Genomic DNA, 23,713 nt, shown 5'->3' with positions numbered 1-23,713 from the left:
GGTATATTGATGCCTTTTTCCCCACTGAGAGCTCAACGCTCCTTGCAGTTCTCTTCCAACTCAGGGTATTCTAAGAACGTGTATGATTCATTTTTGAAAAATGGTTCAAAAACCTGCAAGCAATGAAGTTGTCACCTCTCAGGAACCTGCAGTGGGTAAGCTGAGGGATCTGGGAAGTTTTTCCTGAGCTACTCTGGCAGTGTCAGATATTTTGTGCCTTGCCTGCCTCTGTAACCTGCTCCTGCCACTTGCAAGGGAAGCAGAGAAATGTGTTACCATGCCTCGGGCAGGTCAGTTAGCTTATCAGCTTAAGCAATTAATGAACCCTAATTTATGCTCCTGTTCTATGTTGTAAACGCTGCTGCTTTAGGTGGAGTCATGTCCTTGTGGATGTGGTACTGACTTAGGCAAGACAGAGGAGCCTTCACTGTCAGTAGTGTCTGTACAGGTAGGACTAGACCTGGGAGCACACTGTGTCTGCTGGTGGCACTAAACCTGACCAACCAACCAGATTTGCCTAATTAATGAGGATTTGAGGAGGGAGAATGAAAATCTCTTCATGTCCTGAGCTGGTTCTTAATCCTTCACTTAAACCAAGCATTAAAATGGTCTCTTTTGGAGATGAGGGAATGTCTCAGTTGAGAGCTTTATCCATGCCTTGGTTTATAAGTGGTTTTTAACTCACACTAACTTAAATTTTTAAAATGGTGCAAAGATACATATTATTTCCTTTTGGTAAGGCTTCCTTCTCCCACTTATTTTGCATTAAAGATTCCTTTTTCTTTTTTCTTTTGTATCTTGTTTACTTTTCATCCATTATTTTCTTTCTTCATTTTTCTGGTTTTTCTTCCTCTGACTTCTCTCTCAGTGTGTGCATTACCTGTGTTGCATGCATTGTGTCACACTAACGCAACACTGGAGCAAACAAGTGAAACATGGGTTCACCAGATTTAGCTTTTCCCTAAGATTGCCATAGGTGACACGCTTTGTCTTAATTTTGGAAATGCCAGTTGGATGTTTCCTACATAAATCTATCATTATTCCTAACTGAGGCAAAGTCTCCTACACAGAAGGAGTAGAAGTATTTTTACATTAGTGATGATGCACAGATCATAGTTAATTTTTCTTTTCCCAGTTCACCTACATTCCTTCCTGCAAGAAGCCCCTGTTGGGTTGGAATTCAGTATCCTCTTTGCACAAATGAAAACTACTAAAAGATCCAGTCTCATATGCTTTTGTGTACTTCAGTTCTTAGCTACCCATGGACCCTGACATGGAAAGTGACTGGCTTTTCCTTTTAACCCTTAGTGCCAAAATGGGTTTTAGATTCCTGAAAAGCACAACATGAGCACTGGCTTTCCCTACCTGTCATTTGCCTTCAGTCATACTTGTCTCTTGTGTACTGAAGCACAGATTGTGACACTGTGTTTGTCTTAGTTCCCACTCAAAAAAAACTTTGTGTGCAGAAGTGATGGCAGAAAGGATATTTCTTGGCATACAAAGGCTTGTTAAAACTTTTTCATATGCAGTTGCAATGTACAAAGATTGAACTTTCAGAATGATGGTGAAGTTTTGTTCAGTAGCTCAGGCTTCTGCCAGATGGTTTTCTTCAAAGCACCACAGAAAATATTGTTAAAACTTAATTTATTGTAATGGGCTTGTAAATTTAATGGGTTTATTCATGCATGCACCCACATATGCGTATCAGTCTCTTCTCCCAGGTAGCAAGTGACAGAATGAGGGAAAGGGCCTTGAGTTGCGCCAGGGGAGATTTAGACTGGATGTAAGGAAATTTTTTTTACTAAAAGGGTTATAAAGCATTGGAACAGCTGTCCAGGGAAGTGGTAGAGTCACCCTCCCTGGAAATATTAAAAAAAAAAGAGTGGATTTGGCACTGCAGGGTATGGTTTGATAATGAACATGGTGGTGCTTGGCTCATGCTTGGACTTGATTATCTTAAAGGTCTTTTCCAATCTTAACATTTCTATGATTCTATGATTTTGAGATTTTAAAAGCTTTCTATAATGTCAAAACAATAAATTGTGACAAGACACCGAAAAATTAATCCAGCTGGGGTAGTATGTAGAACTATATATTTTCAAATTACATTGTGCAACAACACAGCACATAAAACATATTACAATTTTAATCGATTTTTCTGGAATTTTCTTTATGCCCAGAGCCTAGAAATGAAACCAGATTTATTTTTTTCCTGCTTGTACCAGATTATTTCCATTAACATCACTTATAAATCTATAAAAATGAAAAGACTGCTGCTCCATAGACAGTCATAGAGCTTGGGAAGTGACAAACAAAGCGGCATTTGCTGAAGAGCAGACTGTCGAGCAGAAGTGGCAGACAAGGCCAATTACCATATGCAAATAAGCCAGCATTCATTATATAATTTTAAAAAGAAGAAAAGCTATATTTGTCAAAACACTGCTATTCAGAACTGATTCTCTGGCAGGATGAGCCCTGTGGAGTTTTAGGTTTTATGAGCTTCTGCATCATGTTTCTTTTAGAATGGTAAAATCTAATTTTGCTTAATTCAATTTTTCCTATGGTTTCACATACCTTTCCATGTTTCCCCCAAGAAAATGCTGAGTGCATTTAAAATAGATAGTTTATTGCCATTTTGAATCTGGACTGGTCCATCTACTCTGTCATTCTTTCCCAGAAAACTGCAGCTGCTTCAGGGAAGACACAGGTAATTCTGCAACAAAATGGCAAGTCTAGACAAAACTAGAGTACCATTAGTAGAAATGGTTTTTTCTACTGTTCTTGGGATGAGCGTTTCTCTGGATGAATTCCAAAGCAATATCCTAGCTGATTTAACTGTGGCCATGGCTTTGTTCCCTACCTTCAAAATATTCACCTGGGCATTGTGTGTGATCATGGCATGTTTCTGGTGAGAACACCAGAAAACTTATTGAAACACACTTGGAATTTGGGAGCATCTGCTCCAATGATGTCCACTTACAGAGTGGTTGTTCTACACTACCCTTCCCTACAGCCACATGAATCCAAGTGAATTCATGGAAGAATAGGAATACACAATCCCCACAGGCTTGCTTAGCTGTGGAAGTTATTAGGAATTAAATATGAAGAATTTGAAGTTTGGTGGCTATTTCACACTGTATCTGATATAGAAGCTGCACTTCTGAGGGATATTGAGTTATCTCCACAGAAGCACTGGGTACTATTTCAAAATTACTTTCCACACTCATCTGGAGGGGCTGGTGTTATATTCCTGCCATCTCCCTTGGGATGGCCTAGCAATAAACCAGATTGGAGAACGGCCTTCCAGAAAGCTTCCCTAAACAAACAACACTTCCCTTCCAGCTAAGGTTATTATCTTAGGATGCTCTTGGAGACCAAGAGCACCAGGATGCACTGAAAGAAGAAAAGCAGGAGGGAAATGATTGGCCAAAAACAGCAGTGAGATGGTTCAGCTGATTTTTGTGGCACTGCCTTCAGCTGAGAATGGCTGTGGAAGCCAGAGGCAATGTGGAAGAAGGGCAGTTTTGGAGAGTTTTGGGATCAGAGACATTTACCATGTCATCTATTCTGACCATGCAGATTTAGGGGTGCAATCTGGAGACCCACTGACAGTGGAAGCTCCTCCACAGGAGTGTGTAGGCCTTGGATTTGTGATCTACAAGGCCTCTTGGAGACCTTGCTGCTGTCCACTGACTATAAACAGCTTCAGTAGATGAGAGCAATGCTGATGTTCAGAGGAGATGGGGTTTTAGTGCTGCTTCCTTCAATGCAGAGTACTGGCAGCTCTTGTTTAAAAGTTTCTTTTACCCATTTGGCTAACATAATTAGTTAATTATCACAGTAATTGCCATTCATCATGGCAGTCAAGAGTAAGTCTCAGTTGTTCTAAGCCCTGTGGAGCAGATTAAGATGATCACTGACCCAGAGAGTTCATGGACTTAAGAAAGTCAGTGAATGGTTTCCCCAGAGAGAATGAAGGCAGATTTCTGGGAATAATATCCACTGCTTGGATTCCTGTGAGAAAAGTGCTAACATTTTCACCTCCTGCTCACAATCTCCAGCATTTTTCCAAGCTTTTAGTCTCCAGAGCAGAATTATGAAAGTTATACATTCTTGTTTGCAAAGCTGCTGTCAGTGCTTTACTAGCAGTGCCCCAGTTGAGCATATTTCAGAGTGTGCAATGGCTGTATTTAGTGAAAGCAATCATGCTGACAGCCTGCATGATGGAAACCCTAATCTGTGCAGTGTCATGCACTGTGCATCACCACGAGGGAATCTCTAGTGACTCGGTATTAATGAGAGGGAAGCAGTGGCACTGCCATTATTATTTATGACTTATCCTGCTCCACAGATGTGTAAGGCACTTTAAGAAACAAATAAAGGAGGTATCCCTGCTGAAAAGCATGCAGAGCAGCAAGGCACAGTTGGCACCCTCATGATTCCTGCTGCAGAGAGCCTGAATAGAGAAGGCTGGGAAACACTGAGGACAGCACCACCTAATAGTGCTGTCAGAAATCTGAGTAAATGGAGACTAGTCAGCATTGTAGACCCCTGAACAGACAGAAATGTTAGAAAAATATGCAGATGTGGTTTAGTGGTGGACTTGGCAGTGCTGGATTAATAGCTGGACGCAAAGACCTTAGAGGTCTTTTCCATCCTTAAAGATTGTATGATTCTATGAAAATTCTGCTTATTATTTCCCTTACATTTTGTTTTACTGTCTCTTTCTTTCATCATCACAAATGATATGAAGAATTAACTCTCAGGCCCAGTTTTCCCACTTACACAAACCTAAATTATTTCCCTAAATCACAGAACACAGAAAAGCAAAAATTGTGCTCCCTTTCTCTCTCATGCAGAGAATATTTCTATGCAGACACTATTCTAACAGCTAAGAGTGAAATATTATTGTTATTAGTAAAAATCACCTCTTGACTTCTGGGTATTGCTTTATTTTCATCTTTTGTAATTCTGGTTTGTTTGAAGACCCTGATCTGCGTCACAGGCAGTGACAAAGGGATATGAAATACATGCAGGGAACATAAGTCATTCACCTCCTGCTACATTTTGATCTTAAAAATAATAATAAAAAAAATCCAGTCTACATTTCAAAACTGTTGATTTCTCCAGTCACAGATAATTTTTTTTTCACTTTCCTCTCTGTTTCTGGCCCCAGCTTCTTTGGTTTTCAGCTACCAATGTCTATTGAGGCTGGACTGTTATGTCCCAAAGTAAAAATGACTATGAAACAGCAGCTCAGGAGTTACCTACACATGCTTCATTTTTTCATGTTCTTTATGAGCCAAACCTGTTCTTTCCATCTGGCTAATGATGTATTAACCTTGATCTGAAAAAATGTGCAGCTTCAGTCACCACTGACAAAAGATGCCCAAAGTTACTTGGGCAGGGGTACACAAAGAGAAAGTGAAAGAAACCTGATGGGATCAAGAAGACCATTATTAGTACTGATAGTGATTTGGCATTTCTCATGTGAGATGTCTAAATCTGAATCCATCTGTGACATCAGAAAGGTCTTTGGATGGGAGAAAGACACAACTTCAAAATGAGGTTTTCAAATCCTAAACTTATTTCCTCATTTGGTTCAACAGGGAGGAAAGTTTGATGGTGTTCATGGTAAATTGCAAAGTATATAAATTTATTCAATCATTTCTTAACTGAATGTTCGGCTTAATCCTAAAAAAATCACTCAAAATTAGCTTGTCTCTACTCATTTTCCAAGAACCTTGATTTCTTTTCATTACTGTAAATTTAAAAAAGCTAACACCTCTCTCTATCCCAATTTTAGCTCCTTATCATACATATTGCTATGGCTCTGTCTTTACTTCATTACTTTTTATGCGATGTTACAGAACAGCTTGCAAAACATCTGGCAGTAAATGGCTTATATTTTGAGGCTATAAATTTGCATGAGGAACTTTTAGAGTAAGTTTTGGATAAAAGTCATTGTCAGACTACAGTACTTTTCACTATAAGAAGAAGATCAGGGAAATTTCTTCATGAAACCAAACTCTTGAAAAGTTAGGTTTGTTTTTTTTTACCTTGCTATCACAAATGATGTTATAACAGAAAGTTTTGTTTCGGAATTTACCATAGATGTAACTTTGCAAAAAATTTGTTCTGGTTTTGGAGGAAAGAAGAATGCTGTTTTCAACAGCACACATCCACTAAAAGCATCACATCAAATGCCTCAAGGGAAGTAAAGTTGTACTGAGCTTGGTGAAGCCATGCTGATCTATTGCTATAGCCTAACAACCCATTCTGGGCACTGTACTAAAACTGAATATGGTTAAATCATACTGTAGGTAGTGAAAACAGTGTCACACATTCATAAAACCCAAGAAAAAATGTGATGGATAAGTATGCCCTGATGCTACTGTCGAAACACAGAACCACAGGAAAAAGCATGAGCATTACTTTTATGACAATAATAAGGATAAATGTGTAGAGAAGCTATTGGAATTATAATGATGAAATAAAAAGTTGCACTTATATATTTGTTTAATAAATGAAACAGAACCCTTTATATAAATATCTGAGGATTTACAGACTAGCTTGTGCTAAAAGAAAGATATTTCAGACACAACCAGCTTTCCAGTCTTTTTTATACCCAGAAGTGTTCCCTCTTCCAGTAAAAGAAAACTTTTATCTAATGTTTTTGAGTCTCTGTGGTATGAAAAGAAATTTCAGTAGTTCTAGACCTTTAACCTCAAATATGGGTGCTATGGCAAGTTATACATTAAATTATGTGCCTTTCCTCACAATTAACACATAACAACCTGGGCTGTTATATTTGGTTTTTAAAACCAAAGTTATCAAACATGGAGGATCAAAGTTACTGGGCTCATGGCTTTTGTAAGGATTCAGGAAAGCACTCATAGAAAAGGTTAATGAGCACCACAGATATGGCACATAAAGCACAATAAGTCACCATCTAATCCAAAGTATAATGAAACAGTTCAAGTTTAGAATTAAGGATAGTTACAATATAAGAAAGGAAAATCTTTTGTTGATTCTCTCTCTTTTACTTCTCTTTCAAAGTAACTATAGGATATGCTAAATGCAGGATGGGACAGAAAATCTTTGTATAGAAAAGGCAGAAAATAAGGAAAGAAAGAATCTTTTAAACTCAATGATAGATATTTTTACTTTTTTTCCTCTTTCCTTTTCTTTTGACCAGCCTTAGGCTGGTGCTTTGATCTATATTTCAGTCACCAAGGTCCCTTATCAGAGAAAACACAAAAAAAGGACAGTGAAAGATACAGATAGAATGACAAATAGATGCACCTTGAGTCACTACAGAGTGACTTTTCTGCTCTTTGGAGTGAATTCTATCTGGAAACCATATCTGCAATGGGAATGGACCAGAGCTTTGCCCTGAGGGCCTAAACCAACTCCACTGATTGCAAAAAGTCCTTTTTGATATGTAGGCTGATCAGCCTAAGATTTCAGAGGATAAAACAATAACAGACAATGCTCTGACATTCCTTGGATGCTCCTTTTTGTGCTCCCTCCCTTCTTGCACTGAGAGCAGCCTTTCTGTCTCTCCATATGCTTGCTTTAATGTGTATGTGCACCTCTCTGCCTTCTAGAAATAACTTTTACAATGTGAGGTGTATAGATCAAAACTACACCTAGCCCAACAGTCTGTCTCTGACAGACCAGAGACAGCTGCCCAGGGTAAAAGAAGAGCCAGAAAGCCTTTCACTGCCTATGTTTTACAAGCCAGAAACAGAGGTGGTCTCTCTATATACCCTTAGTGTGTTCTCCTTTCAGACATACATTTACCACAGTGGTAAATTTTAGCATCGGTAGTTTCCACCCATGCGTAAGGAATTACTCCAGTTTGCCTGCTTTGAATTGTGGGGCAGAATATTCCCACGACTTTAGGCTCATGTATCAGAAGTTGATCCTTCTTCACCTCCTCCTTGTTGCCCCTGCTCTGTCCCTCTTCTCCAGGAGTCCTGGTCCACCTCACTGTTTCCCACAATTTTGCTCAGCCCTCCTGCCCTTTTCTGTGCCTTTCCCACTTCTGGCTGAAACAGAAAGACCAGAAATGCCCAAAGCATTGAAGGTGCAAGCACATCACAGATTTATGCACTGGCATAATAACATTACCTATTTGTTCTCTATTCATTTCCTGATATTTCCTAAGGTTTGATTTGCTTTTTGACTTCTACTGAATATTGAGTTGATGTTTTTACAGAACTAGCTGTAATATTCCCAATATCTCGCTCTTGAATGATAATAGTCAGCCCAGAGCCCATAATTTTGTAACTAAAGCTTTATTGCTTTTACCTGTGTAAATTACATTTATCCACATTGAATTTCATTTTCTATTTTATCTCTCACCCACTTAGCCTTGTACAGTCTTTTTGCAAATCTCTGCAGTCAGCTCTCAGTTTTACTAAGACAAGCAAGTTCAAGCCATCAACAAAGTTTGTGTCCTCATTCTCTTCACCTTAGAGACTTGTGCACTTTCCCTGTGTACTTTCCTTGTGTTTTCAAGCAGCTGATTCAGGGCCATAGTACCAAGCAAAGTGAGACAAACTAGTCTTCCTCAGCCTTGCAACTGGAATTATTTGTACTTTATGCTTCCAAAATTTTGCTGGCTATGGGCCATCATCTCCCCATCTATTTTTATGTACTTTTTCACTTATTTTTGTCATATTTGTCCTCTTTATAGAACAACTGCATTATTCATCTCTTTGAACATGTATAGGAATTTTAGATGGAGTTTGGAATAGACTTGTTTCATAGAGAAAACAAAGCTTTTTCCAAAATTATGTTCAGCTTGATGGCATCTTCTGAACTTGTGTAATGTCAAGCTAAGAAAGCAGGGAAGTTGTGTTGCATGCTTAGCTGACACACTGGTTAATGGGGATTAGGCACATCACTTTTTGCAGGCAGAAATACACACTGAGTTATTTGACCAGCAGCACATCAACCCTGCTAGGACCTAATGGTCTGGCACACTTCCACCTGAGTCAAGAGTAGGTGACTTCAGAGGAAAGTACAGAATGCAGCTCTTGCTTCAGGACCTGTAATAAAAACACCTTAACTTCCTTCACACAAGATTTAATTTAGTCACAGTCATTCTAAAGTATAATTTCTTTGGAAATCTGATCTTGTTTCTTTTTCTTGATTTTTGTTTTTTGGTGGTTTTTTTTTGTTGTTTTGTTTTGTTCTGTTCCATTTTGTTTTGTTTTGTTTTCTCTGCAGATATTCCTCTAACCAAGAGGCTCAAAGAAATGAGATAAAATGCTATCTAGTGAACACACATACCACCCTCCCAAAGCAAATTGGCAGGTGGGAAATCTGAACGAGGGTGATTTGGTGACTAAAACACCACTGCCCTTGCAAGTTCATGGAGATGATTTTACAGTCCTTCACGGCTGTCTCAGCTCTTAACTAAACCCACCTGATTTGCATGTCCAACTTGTGTGGTTAATTTACTGAGCTTTCCCCCTTTCAGACTGTCTATAAATATTCCATCATGTCCTCTAAACCTTATTTAAACTTCCTGCAGCACAGTAACAACAAACTTCCCACCACAGTCAGCAGTAGCTTTCAATGGAGCTGCTCATGAGTATGGACGCTGCGATTTGGCACAGACAAAAAACACTGGTGTGGAGGCTACTGCACCTCTAACCTCTTTTACAGTAAGAATAGAATCTTATTCCTTCCCTTTTTCCCTATCTCCTGGTGAGGTCCTAATCCATGTGAAATTTTAACTCTCACTCCATGGTTACTAAGTTTCCCTAACAGTCTCTTCTAAGGGTCTTTACCAAAGGTCTTTTGAAAGCCTGAATAAATTTTATCCACCATTTCTCCCTTATTCACTATTCTGTTAATTCTGAGTGAGTGTTGGCAGCTTAGAGAGCTATTATTTAGCCTTGAGAAGCCTGAGGGCTTAGTCCTAGCAGGTTGTATACATTAAATTAATATATAACTCTATCTTTCATAATTTTCTTGACTATTTTTCCTGCTGCTGAGGTATGTCCTGTGTATCTATAAAAGACAATTGCCTACAGCATTTTTTTAAAGATTAAAGCAGTCTTGGCTACAACCCAATTGGCTGTGGAAGCAGGGTTTTATTTCAGATTTTTAACAATAAACTGTGTACCTTTAAACAGAAATTCAGGTGCTTCATTATTTAGTCCCTTATAGCTCCTAGACAGCTAAGACACAGCAGTGATGATTAATTACTATGTAATGTGTTGTGTTATTCCAGTACCTTTTTCACCACTTTTGCTTTTTGTTCTCAGAGAACATCTCACCCTTTCTTCCTATTGATAATTGCACCTATTTAAGTTATTTTTGTAAACAAGAGTTTAAGCTCAGTAGCATAAGTAAGTCAATGTATTTTTTGCTTATCACTTCTTGACACTGTGGAGAAGAATGTGTGTGACTGACACCAAGTGAAAAGCAGAGGTAAGCAGAGGGGGAAAAAGAAACAAAATAAATACTTCATGCTACTGGTGAGGGCAAATCATTCTCTTTGAGACTGGTCCAAATAGTGCCCTAAATTAGATCTAAATAAATAAATTGTATCTGCTTTGAGTTGCATATACATTTGAAGAAAATTGGCGTAATTTCCTTAAGACAAAGGAGAAAGTTGTTTACACCACTTGCAGCTCTGGCTCATTTATTTCAATGAAGTTATTCTGCATTTATGTGGGTGTAACCCTATTGGAATAACACAACCCAGAGCAGCATTCAGTTCACTGTTAAGGTAGTAACTTCTCTGTTCCTAATCCTGTAATGGCTGGCAGCAAAAATAGTGTGTGGGATACTGGCATGAATGAAACAAGAAAAAAGAGAGGAGAGGAGAGGAGAGGAGAGGAGAGGAGAGGAGAGGAGAGGAGAGGAGAGGAGAGGAGAGGAGAGGAGAGAGGAGAGGAGAGGAGAGGAGAGGAGAGGAGAGGAGAGGAGAGGAGAGGAGAGGAGAGGAGAGGAGAGGAGAGGAAGGAGAGGAGAGGAGAGGAGAGGAGAGGAGAGGAGAGGAGAGGAGAGGAGAGGAGAGGAGGGAGAGGAGAGGAAGGAGAGGAGGAGAGGAGAGGGAGGAGAGGAGAGGAGAGGAGAGGAGAGGAGAGGAGAGGAGAGAGAGAGAGGAGAGGAGAGGAGAGGAGAGGAGAGGAGAGGAGAGGAGAGGAGAGGAGAGGAGAGGAGAGGAGAGGAGAGGAGAGGAGAGGAGAGGAGAGGAGAGGAGAGGAGAGGAGAGGAGAGCTCTCCACATGCAGAGAAAATAGTTTTTGTTATTTACTTTACCAATAGATGGAAATTTACTTGAACCTCTCATTCCCCTTGTGCCAGGCACCATAGCAACTTAACTGGGTAGAGGCTGTTGAGGCAATAACTTGTTTGCTCTTTTGCACTCCCCTCTGTCCTGCCCCCCAGCTAAACTGTGTTTTGAGCAGCCAGCCATCCAAGTGGGGCTGCTGGGCTGGGCTGCCTGGGAAGCAGAATACTCCAGCCTAATTCCTTGTACCCACTTCAGTGTTTCTATCATTTCTTTGTGCCAAACACAGCAGAATGCAGCACAAAGATAAAGGGAGAGACAATGCCCTGCTCAAAGAGCTTCCAGCAGAAGCAGGCACCTTCCAAAGAGGGAAATGGAGAGGCAGTCTGCCTGAGCTCTCACTGGAATAGAAAACTAGAAATAGAAAGTGAACCAGCAGTTCTTAAGACCCATATGCCTTTACAATGCACTTTTTTTAGACAAAACATGTCAGGTAACAATACCTTTCTTAGTTGGGTGCTGGAGTTTTTGAATACTGCTGCCCCAGGATTAATTGCAGTCTTTGGAAATGCTTTGTGTTATCTCCCTGTTAAAACTGATGATGATTTGTTTCTGCTTTGCAAGTATGACTTAGTTTATTGGAAATTTTATGAGGGTAAAAGAGGTTTATGGGGGTAAAGAGGAAGAATTATCACTGTATGTTAAAGGAAGAGTTATTACCACTACTCATAATAGCAGTGGGAAGGATTATCACTAGCAAAAGCTCAAGAGGATTATTTGGGATTCAGCAATGTACAGTAAACAATCTTTATCTCTTGCAGAATGTCAGTGTATATTTTACAATATAGTTGGCGTTGGTGATCCATGAAAAAATATCTGCTGCAATTTAAGTTTAATCATTCTGAATCTTAGAATTAAATTAATATTCAGTTGTCACAAAACCAGTGGAATAAAAAAGCTGCTTAAGAAAGGAACAGGGAAAAGCAGTGTAATTTCATTTCAGTCTAATTCCAATTTAAAATCTTTGTATCAGCATCCCCTTGGCAAGTTTTCAGTAGACTCATAAGACTCAGCAGAGCAGTATGAACATGCAGATAACAGACAGGAGATCACCAGGCAAACTAGTTTCAAAGCTTCTGGTTAATGTTACTTTTTTTAAAGTACACAATATATTCCTGATTTTCCTGTGTCACAGTCACAAATATCAACCGATTAAATGTTATTCCTATTTAACAAAAGTACAGATTCCTTAAACACTCTCACAGGAATACACACAAACTCATCATATCTGCAGAGATTAAACTCAGCACAGCCAGGATTACAAAAAGGTAAGGAAGACAGCATAAATGAAGTTCATATGAGGATTTCTTCTAGTAAGAAAAAATAGAGTAACAAGAATGAGGTTATGTGTGACAAAACCATTTCATAGTCTGCTGGAAATTACCTGGATAATGTGAAGATAGGTAGCATATAATATAGTGAAAAGATGTAAAAGACATTGTAAAGAAAATGAGCCTGTCTAGGATGTGATGGAATTACGTGAACTAATATTAGTTTTGCCCTTGGAAATTTATATTCGCATTTATAGTTATAAATAAAAAATCAGATTTATAAATCAAAAATAACCTGAGATGAATTCTGCATCAACTCTTGTCTTGCTAGTCACTTCTCAATAGGAGGTTTCAAATCAGCCTCTGTAGGAACTTATGAATTTGAGTGATGCCCTGTTTTCTTTTACACCTTTTATGTAGCTTTTTTCAATAACTGTATGGAGTCATAGCATATGTATATATACTATAACACATATATAAAATAGATATATTTATATATAAAAGTATATATACAGCAACACACAAGATTCTTAATTCTCTGATCAAGGTGCCTCCTTTTGGAAAGAATTCTTGGTTATTAGAGAAAAAAAGACTCCCCAAGACAAAATGACATGCCAGTTACACATTTCTCCTCATTTTCAAGACAACACTTGTACTATGAATTTGTTTTGAAGTCAGGCTTTTGCAATGCAGTTATGTAAATGGAAATTAGGGCTGGAATTACTAAGATGGAAAACCATGAAAAATAACGTTCGGGATGCTCTGGATCATTAAAAAGGGTAATTAACATTGTTTTGCAAAAATTATGGAAAGCTTATGCAAATTACATTTTATTTTAAATAAACTTACTGTGCATATATACATACTAATTTTGAAAGATGAGTTTCTAATTTTTAGGAAATAAATAAGTGGGAAAATTAATGCTCTCATATTGATGTATGCATTATGTTTAGGAATTTACTATGTTTATGAAACAGATTCTGCTATTCAAGGTACAGATCAATCATGGACAAAGCCACCTTTCCCAAATGCTCACAGCAATGTATCTCAGGTCTCACCTGGAGGATTATCTCCGGGATTTGCAGTGCAGGCAAATTAATCACAGCGCTTGTTCAACCTCCAAAGTTGGCCAAGTTAACAAAACAAGTTAACAAGTGATTACAAAAAAAAAAAATTAAAAAAAAAAAGTATGAGGGCAATCCTAGTAAACAGGAATAGTCATTGACCTACTCTTGAGAGCAGAAAAATCTAATTTTCCCCTCACATATTGCATCTGCAACAAAAAATCTTGGTTATTTAAGATGAGAATGGCATGTGCCAAACCAGTGGAAGGTAGCTCATTCAAACAGCATTGCATCCACATAGAGGTTCCACTGGATCCATAAGAAAGCATTCTTCTTAAAAGACATCAAGATCAATATGTACTGACAGTCCCTAACACAAACTACTGTGAAAATTTTTCAGTGGCAGTGCACTGGCATATTCTGCATTCATTTACAAGTGATACCCAGCATTACTCTCCTGAGCGGTAGAAAACTTGCTTTACAAAGAATTAATACTTTCAGTGACAAAACACCTCTTGATTTTCTCCTTTTGGTACATGATTCAGGGTGAACAAAGCTCTTCCAACTTTCACACAGTATATTTCCAGCTTTCAAAGCAACTCTTTGGGAAAAGTCCAGTTTCTGGTGGGATGTGGTGTGTGGCCTCAGCAGGCAGCAGTGGAAGGTGAATCCTCAGAGAAGCAGAGCAGGAAGCACCGAGGGAATGAGATCTCCCACAGCCCAAGGCAAGGCCTGACACAGACCATGCTGGCAAGAAGGTTTCTCCTCTCTGCTGGGACCTTTATTGAAACATTTTGGTTTTAACAGCACATAATTTGCTAGCACAGTTCCATCTCTTTGAAATTGCACTCATGGTTCTCCTGTGGCATCTTGAATGCAAGGAGTCCATCCCCCAACAGCTTCCAAGCCTCCACTGAGGGGACAACTACAGTCAGCTTCCATCATATTTTGTTCTTTTAAATCTTGATTTATCATGTAGCCTCTTTACTTTGACCTTCAAGCCAACCAGGATCATGTGTCCTGACTGAATCATGTGACAAACTTGAATTTACTTAGTCTGGGATTTTCAAGGGGATGAACTCCTGTGCCAAGCAGGGTCCCCAGCAGCCTCAGCCCACAGGATCTGCTCAGTCTGCTAAGTGGTGTGAAGATATGATTGTGATAATAATAGCACTGCTGAATCTCTACTGAACTAAGGTGTTCTGCTACACTTTTGACCCCCACACCTTCCTACACCTTGTCCTGGCTCCTGAAAGGTTTTTCAAAGGGGTTTGTTGCTGCAGTGTCCTTGATGTGCGCTTCTGGAGGCTGAGCCAGCCGGTGCTGCAGTGCTGGACACTCTTTAAATGCTTCAATGCTCTTGAATAACTGATATATTTGTAGCCTTCCTTCTTTTTGAAGAAGCTTTTAAAATGGTAAGACATACCTGACAGCAGTTCTCAGGCACTTTATGGCCACTGCTTCACATCAAGTTGGCAGCATCTGTTTGCCAAATGACAAACACAGCCTGGGTCAGGTGAGCTCTGGGTCTCCACGTAACAAATCTGGAGAGGAGCAGAGTTGTTTTTTTCTCTCTCTCATAAAGCTGCTGTTGTCATTGCTATGGAAAGCAATGATGTTATTCCAGGGTACAGCTTTGTCTTGTCAAGAATGGCAAAGGTGTTTTCACCTACTGTATGTCAAGGTGTCGGAGACCCACTTACTGCTTGGCCTACATCTTTTCAAAGAGTCTTCCAAGGATAAAAAATTCTCTCTTATCTTTGATCGCTACTTTGATCATTTCTTTCATCTCTTAAACAAAGTGACCCATGCTTTCTGATGTTCAGCTGGACTAACAAAGCATTTTTAATGATTGTCATTGTCTTCACAGATCTCAGGATCGCTGACTGCAGTCACAGAATATTTCTTCTTCACGTTGACTTCTACAGATATCTATGGTTTTTATGGATACCTTTAACTTTTGCTGTAGTAGATTGGGAGTTCATGGTGTAGGTAGTGATCAGTAGACAGTGATGAAAAACCATTTTGGAGCACTGTGAAATGCTCTTATTTTATTCACAACATGTTTGTTGTCCATAAATTCTGTGTTGTCTTTATCAAGAAATAGATTCAGTGTTTATTGGTCAGGGCAAAGAGGGAATTCTAGGCAATAAGAATAACAGACAAATGTAAACTAAACTATGCTTTCCACTATATCTCTCCTTTTTATTGCTTCAAAGTGAAACTGTGACTTTGTGCTATTATTTAGAATGTTCCTGCTTGTGAAGGCACTGTGGCCAGAGACTCATAGTGCTGGGTTCTGTGTGCACACAGTTTGGTGGGGGATTTTTGGTGTGTTTGTTTAATCTTTGGTGATGGAAAGCAATGTACCAGCGACAGCTACAATATACAACACAAATACAGGCAAAAAAGCAGAACTTATATTATGCATATCATATAGAATCAAGCCACATCTCTGAAATGCAGTATTTTTCATGACTGAGAGGGTGATTCATAAGCACTGCCTTGATGATCCAATGCTGATGCATATAGAGCTTTCTGTCTTTGAACATTTAATTCAACAGTTGCCAATGCTAACCTCATTAATTCCAAAAAATTACTTAAAGCATGCATGTTAAACAAATTCAGTTGACTTCATTGGAATAATCTAAAAATATGGATGTAGTCAATTATTTCAGCTCAGTTAATCAGAAATACCTTTTAAAGTCAGTTGCTTCTATTTTATAGAAATTTGCTTCCTATATATATTTTCATAGCTTCAGATTCCATATTTGCACTTTCATTCTTTTGCAAAACTATTCAATAGCTTTTCTGTTTCTAATATGAATTATATTTTTACTAAGCAATATTATATATTCAAAATTCACTAAAGAACATGTCAAGGGATAGTGCTATAAAGGAAAAACTGGTCGAATTTGCCAGAAGAAATATTTCCCATTTGAAAATATAATGTCATTGAAACCAAGGAATTATTATTAAGGTTATATTAAGTATGAAATTAGAGTTCTGAAAGTGCAAAATAATGGTCCTTGAATATGTTAGCTATATCAAACCTATCACCTTTTTATGTAATATTCAATGTCATTGAAATCAGAACATAAACACAATTTTGAAACGACATCTTGAAATTACAGGGTTTTTTAACTTAGAAATTTTAAAGAGAAATGAAAGTTATGTGACTTCTAATGCAGAGCTTTTGGAATTTTTTTTCATTATAGACTCAGATTTTGACTAAAAAAGAATTTCAAAGTTTTATCATACCCCAAGTGATAAAGCAGCAGTATCAGTGAGTGATCATGAACAAAATTTTCTCTAGGAATCAGTTGTGTAATTGTATAGCAAAGAGGTTCCCAGTTGGTGCCTCTTTAATGAGTTAGGCCAACACTAAAAGGAAGGCACAGCCTCTGGTGAAGTTGGTAAACCTTGGTGGAAGGTTGCAAAGGCAATTGCACAGATCCAAGGGTGTTGCAGTGAGGCTGTGGAGGTGCAGCTCCACCAATCTGTGATGGTACATGGGAATGAGATCCTAAAGGATCAGGAGGGATGTGGGGCAGGAATAGCAGCTGTGGGTACAAAAACCCAAAAGCACAGAAACACCCCCTAACCTGTTTCAGTGAAGACTGAGGGTCATGGCTCACTGAAGAGTAAACCAATTTACAGTAAAGGTCATATCTGCTGCACTGGGATATACATTTTTAATGGAAATAGCAAGGATTGGTGGATGATTATGAATGAATAACTGTGCATGAAAACCATCAATATTGCTGTAACAAACAGATAATGCCCATAGTTCACTTTTCAAAGCTATAAATCTTCTAATTGGTGTTTTCTGGTATCAATACACTGTACTGTCCCTAACTATGCAATCAACCATGTGTTGTCTTAAAAAAAACACATGGTCAAAAGAGATTTTCATGCTAGTGCACCTTTAATTTAGGAAAAATGTTTTTCTCTGTCAGTAATCCTTTTAGTCACAGATGTTTAGCTTGGTGAAATGAAATAGTTCCAAGTATGCTGAAAGTCTGTCTATGATTAAATGTAATCACTTTTTAATTAACTGGAATTTTCAATATCTTGCAAGTACTCTTTGTGAAGTTTTATTCAAATGAGGGCATGGTTTACTTTTGTTTTTAAAGTTTGCAGCTCAGAGAAAAGGCAATGGAAGAGACAATAGTGATAAAATGAAGCTTAACACAAAAAGAATGATGCATAAAATCTTCTTAAAGGCTGTGCAGGGCGTGTGCCCAGAAATAAACCTTGAGCAAGCCCTTAATTGTGTATTAGTTTGATATAAACAGCTGTACAGCTGTTCATATGTAGCATTATCTCAACTACTGTGTTGGTATTAATTATTATGGTTAAAACTGTAATTGAGTGGATGTGTAGAGCAGCTTCAGCTGCTTGGCAGTGCCACAGAGAGCTCCAATGTGACAACTGCCCAGGTGGGCTGGCTGCCCTCCCCCAGAAAGCATCACAGGTGCTGTGCTCCAGCAATGCACTACAGAGCTCTCCAGGGCATCACGAGCCAGATAAAAACTTTCAAAGCCTCATGAAGAACAGAACTGCATTATTACAAATTTACCTTCCTGGATCAACGGGCAGACAAATGGAAGATCACTATAAACCAGAGCAGAAAATATACTATTATTTCTTTTGAAATGGTCAAAGCTGAATGTTTTCCATCCAAAAATGCCTAAATATTTATTTTAATAATAACCAAGGATTTTATAAAAATATCAATTACATAAAGGACAAACCTTTCATTTCAGTAAATATGTACTATGAAGTAGAGCTTTAATATAACATAAATATTATAAATACCATATAAAAAGCAATATTATAAAATCATATTGAACATAATATTAAATTAAAACTAAAACTATAAATGCATTTTATCTCATTTAAAAAGTTATATTTAAGATATATTTTAGGAAAGGAAAGGAAAATTTTAACACTTTTGTTTTGAATTTTTGACACAAAATCAACAGTGATTTATTAAATATTTTGTTTTGAATTGATTCTATCTTCTGAATAATCATCTCTATGTAGCTCTCATCTTTCAAACAAACATTGTGTTAAACATGCACAAAGTAAATTTAAATATATTCTTATTTTTTTGCTCTTATCAATGTTATTCTGCTGGTGTCTGAGTGGCCATTTAAAATGCCACCCAACCACCATTCCCTCTGAGGAGAATGTGGAGAGCTTTAATGTGGAGAGCTTTATTAATAGTTGGTTAGCTGAGAAAGGCCATGCTGACATATTGCCACTGGTCAAGCTGAGAAATCAGCAGTCAGCAAGCTGAAAGGAGATGTCAGCAGCTTGCAATCAGTGGCCTTGCTGCAACATGGAGAAAGGGAGTAGAGATTAGTCCTGAATATCTCCTAAGAATATGTAGAAAGTATCAAAAGTAGGACCATAGGAATGTAAAAGTAGGTGTAACTGCTGATATGTAACTAACCAATCCTAAGCTCAACTTTTGCAATATGCATGAAGTTAATTACGAACTGTATTTAACCCGCTGTGCTGATCAATAAAATTGGGCCTGTGATGATCAACCTGATGTCCTGGTCTCCTTCCGTCGACAAATGGTGGAGAATGCGGGCAACGCTGCGGGCAACGATGCGGCAACGTTGAATCCCTGTCCTTTTTTCTCGGATTACAAAGAAAAAAGGGAACTCGCCACGGTCCGGAAGTTGGGTGAGAGTCCTAGCAGCGGGACGGTGCCGGATTATTTACAAAGACTGGATTATTTATAAAAAGCACCCTTGAGGATCGCTCAAGTCTCTACGTGCCGCCGAAGTCTGGAAGCTGCTAAACAGTGCGCACTGAATAGGTATGGATAGGCAAGCGGCATATGATTTATTCTCTTCATATTTAGAAAAGCGAGGGGTAAAAGAGATAGATTTAAAAAAGGAATTACCGGGGTTGTTAGCTTATGGTCATTCTATAGGTATGTTTACTAACCCACATACAGTACATGAGCTTTCAGAGTGGAAAAATTTTGGAGAGGTGTTAATGGACTCTGTGTTAGATGGGGATAAATCAGCTAAAAAGTTCGGGAAATTATGGCGGGTAGTGTATAATGCATTGCTTCAGCAGGTCTCTGAGAGAAAGGCAGCAGAAAGGGCTACAGAAGCTCATAAGAGGAATATAGGATATGGTCGTGAGGATGATCCCTTGGCACCTTCTGTAACTAAGATACTTATGCCTAAAAATCCCCAGCATAGTGGTGTTGAGGACATGCCTTTAGAAAGTGCGGAACCGTCTGCGCCTCCCTTGTCTGAGGGGGAAGGCGAGCCGGGTGGGAGAGGTAAAAGCAAGCCAGCTTTGCCTCCACTGCCGGCTTCAGGCGGGTCGGATGGTGGGGGGGCAAGCCAGCTCTGCCTCCGCCGCCGGCTTTGCCTCCGCCGCTACCCCCGGGCAGGCCGGCTCCGGTTACAGCTCCAGCGGGGGGGCCCCTTCCCCCGCGCGAGCCGGCTCTGCCTGAGCAGGCTCCGGTTTCAGCTTCGGCGGGAGGGGGGCTCCTTCCCCCGCGCGCGCCGGCTTTGCCTGAGCCAGCTCCGGTTGCAGCTGCGGGGCGGCCGCTTCCCCCGCGTGAGCCAGCCTCTGCTTTACTGCCTTCCCAATGCGAAAACTCGGCGCCTGCACTAAAATGCCAGCAGCATAGCACCTCCAAAGAGCCAGCTCCCATCCCAGGGGCACACCGTGATCTATGGGGGGAAATGGCTAAACAAAGGAGGGAGGCTTGGTCTGCTTTGGCAAAAGAGGTGATGCAAATGGGAGATAGTGAGGCCGTACAAATAGCTTCTAGTCTTGCATGTCCGGTTACTTATACACCACAATATGATGCACAGGGGAATTTTATGCATAATGTGGCAGCATATTCTGCCTTAGATTGGAAGTTGTTAGCTCAGCTACGTTCTACAGTTAGTCAGTTTGGTGTAAAAAGTGAACCTGTTAAGCAAATGTTAGATTATCTCTTTAACACTCAGATTTTATGCCCAAATGATTTAAAAGGGATAGTGCGTTTAATATTTACTCAGCATCAACAATTATTGTTTAATGCACATTGGCAAGCATTAGTAAATGAGTCAGTTGCTGTACAACGGGCTCCGGGAGATCCATTGCATGGAGTGACAGTGGATGAACTTATGGGATTAGGAGCATTTCTGCGTACAGAGGCACAGATGATATTGGGACCAGATAAGCTTAGAGAGGCTATGAGATTGGTGCGTACAGCGATAGATATGGTTAAAGAGCCAGGGGGATTACCAATTTATATGGGTATTAAGCAAGGTAGAGAAGAATCATTTGGAAATTTTATCGATAGGGCGGCTGCTGCTATAGACCGGGCCGGTGTGGCAGATTATCTTAAGGGGGCGATATTGAAGCAGTGAGCCCTTCAAAACAGTAATCCAGCAACCCAAAGGGTATTATCTACTTTGGGAGCAAATTGGACCATTGAGGAAGCATTACAGCGAATGGCATTAATGCCAACTGCTTCGCAGGCATTTCTAGTAGATGCTATAAAGGAGTTAGGATTGGGGTTACAAAAGCAGGCAGAGTCTAATCAGAATCAGGTGTTAGCTGCTCTTGCTCCTCTCCGAAGTGGCTCACTGCCGATCCAGCTCCCACAACACCACAGCTTGTAGACGGCGGTCGGGAAACTGTCAGCAGAGCGCGTTTCACGGGGGCCGCGCCCAGACACAAGTAGCTGCCGTGACATCAGAGACACCAGCACCAGCTGCCGCGACATCGCAGCCACCTCTTGTCTGCAACCCGCAACAACAGGGAGCAAATACCAACGGGAGTAAAGGGTCCTCTTACATTAAATGGAAAAACATGTGGAGCATTATTATTAGGACGCTCTTCTACAACTATGTTGGGATTATTTGTTTTGCCTGGAGTTATTGATGCAGACTTTACAGGGGAAATACAAATCATGGCTTACATCCTCTATCCTCCAATTAAAATTACAAAAGGACAACGTATTGCACAATTGATACCACTATCACAAATGACCTCTGGAATACAACCATTTACTGAACAAGCACGGGATGAAAAAGGTTTTGGCTCCACTGGTGTTACACTTTTAACTGTGGATTTACAAAACAGACCAAAGCAAAAGGTCACAGTTACTTATGGGCATGAAAGCATAACCCTTTATGGATTATTGGATACAGGAGCAGATACCAGCATTATTTCTCCAGAGGCATGGCCACAGCATTGGCCTCTATTCCCATCAGCAAACATGCTCACCGGAGTAGGAGGATTTACATTGGCAAGCAGGTCCCCTTCTTTGTCTGTGTCCATTGAGGATCAACAAATATCTGCTGTGTTTTCAATTGTGCAACTGCCTCCTACAGTCTCCTGCCTAATTGGAAGGGACATTTTAACACAATTGGGAGTGGTGTTAACTAATCAGCACCCTTTGGGGTAATTGCCATTGCTTGGACTTTCCCCATTCCACTCACCTGGAAAACAGATACACCGGTGATGGTTAAGCAATGGCCTCTAAAAGGGGAAAACCTTATGCATGCTCATGATCTTGTTTGCACAGCAACAACCATTTTCCTCTTTGCAGATTGACATTATTAGAAATACCCTTGCTTCATATTCACTTGATATTGCTTCAGAGAAAATTCAAACTACAAAGCCTTGGAAATAGTTGGGATGGACTTTGATGGATCAAAAAGTGATACCTCAAAAATTGGAGTTACAACTGGACATTAAGACTCTACATGATGCACAGAAATTACTGGGGGACTTACAATGGCTAAAGCCTATTGTGGGAATACCGAATCATTTGTTAGAAACCCTGTGGCCTTTATTAAAGGGTGTTGACCCTACTACTCCTGTATGCCTGACACAGGAGCATCGTCTTGCCTTGCAACAAATCAGTGACTGTGTACAACAGGGGTACGTGTCTCGTCGACAACTCGACCACCCTATTGACCTTACTATCTGGAATAGCCCTTGCCACCTGCTTGGTGCTCTCTCTCAACAACAGGAGAAAACGGGGGAGATACAGGTGTTGGAATGGTTGTCTCCACCATTACAGCATAAGAAAACAATATGTTCAAAAATTGAACAATTGGCTGCATAAAAAAAAAAAAAAAAAAAAAAAAAAAAAAAAAAAAAAAAAAAAAAAAAAAAAAAAAGGACGTCTCAGAACTCTTGAAGTGGATGGTAGAGAATCTGCTACCATTAGACTGCCTATGGAAAAAGAAACTTTGGACTGGTACCTGATTAATTCAAAGGATTTACAGGAAGCATTATTGACATCATCTGCAAAAGTGGATACCAGCAAATTAGTGCCTAGAGTTTTGCAATGGATGACAGAATGGAACTGGATTACTCGACCCTTGAGAGAAGAATGCCCTATAGAAGGAGCTATTACAGCCTTTACCGATGCAGGAAAGAAATCAAGGCGTGCTGCTGTCACTTGGCAAGAAAAAGGACAATGGAAACATCAAATCATCACAGCAGACCCTGCGGATAGTTTACAAACTTTGGAATTGTTGGCAGTAGTATGGGCAGTATCCAACTTACAGGGACCTTTAAAGGTGGTTACAGACTCTATGTATGTTGCAGGAGTAGCCAAACAAATAGAGGAAGCAGCAATTAAGGAAGTGAATAATAAACGATTGTATGAGTTGTTGGTACAATTAAGGAAAGCTCTACGGGAAAGAAATGCAGCGTATTCTGTGCTTTGCACTCTCCTCCTGAGGAATTGGACCTTTTTGGCAGTACAAACGCCAGTTTGTCTAACACTACAGCTGGTGGATGGTTTAGCTTTAAGTCTTCAAACCGACCAAAAGAAACATGGGCCACCCTAGATTCATTCCTGAATGTGAGTGAAATCTCTCCGCAGCATTACAGTAATATTTTTAATTTGCGGAGACAGGGCGTGGAATGGCATACCAGCTAGACCACAGGGTGGACCCTGTTATTTGGGTAAACTGTCATTGTTTCATCCTAATGTGTCCTTGCTAATGCAGCTGAGTCAAAATTCAAACAGAAAGAGACGTAGCATACATGACTTAGACTGCAGC

This window comes from Zonotrichia leucophrys, chromosome 1A (assembly GCF_028769735.1).
Source record: "Zonotrichia leucophrys gambelii isolate GWCS_2022_RI chromosome 1A, RI_Zleu_2.0, whole genome shotgun sequence".
In the NCBI taxonomy this organism is placed as follows: Eukaryota; Metazoa; Chordata; class Aves; order Passeriformes; family Passerellidae; genus Zonotrichia; species Zonotrichia leucophrys.
This window is presented reverse-complemented; position numbering follows the sequence as displayed.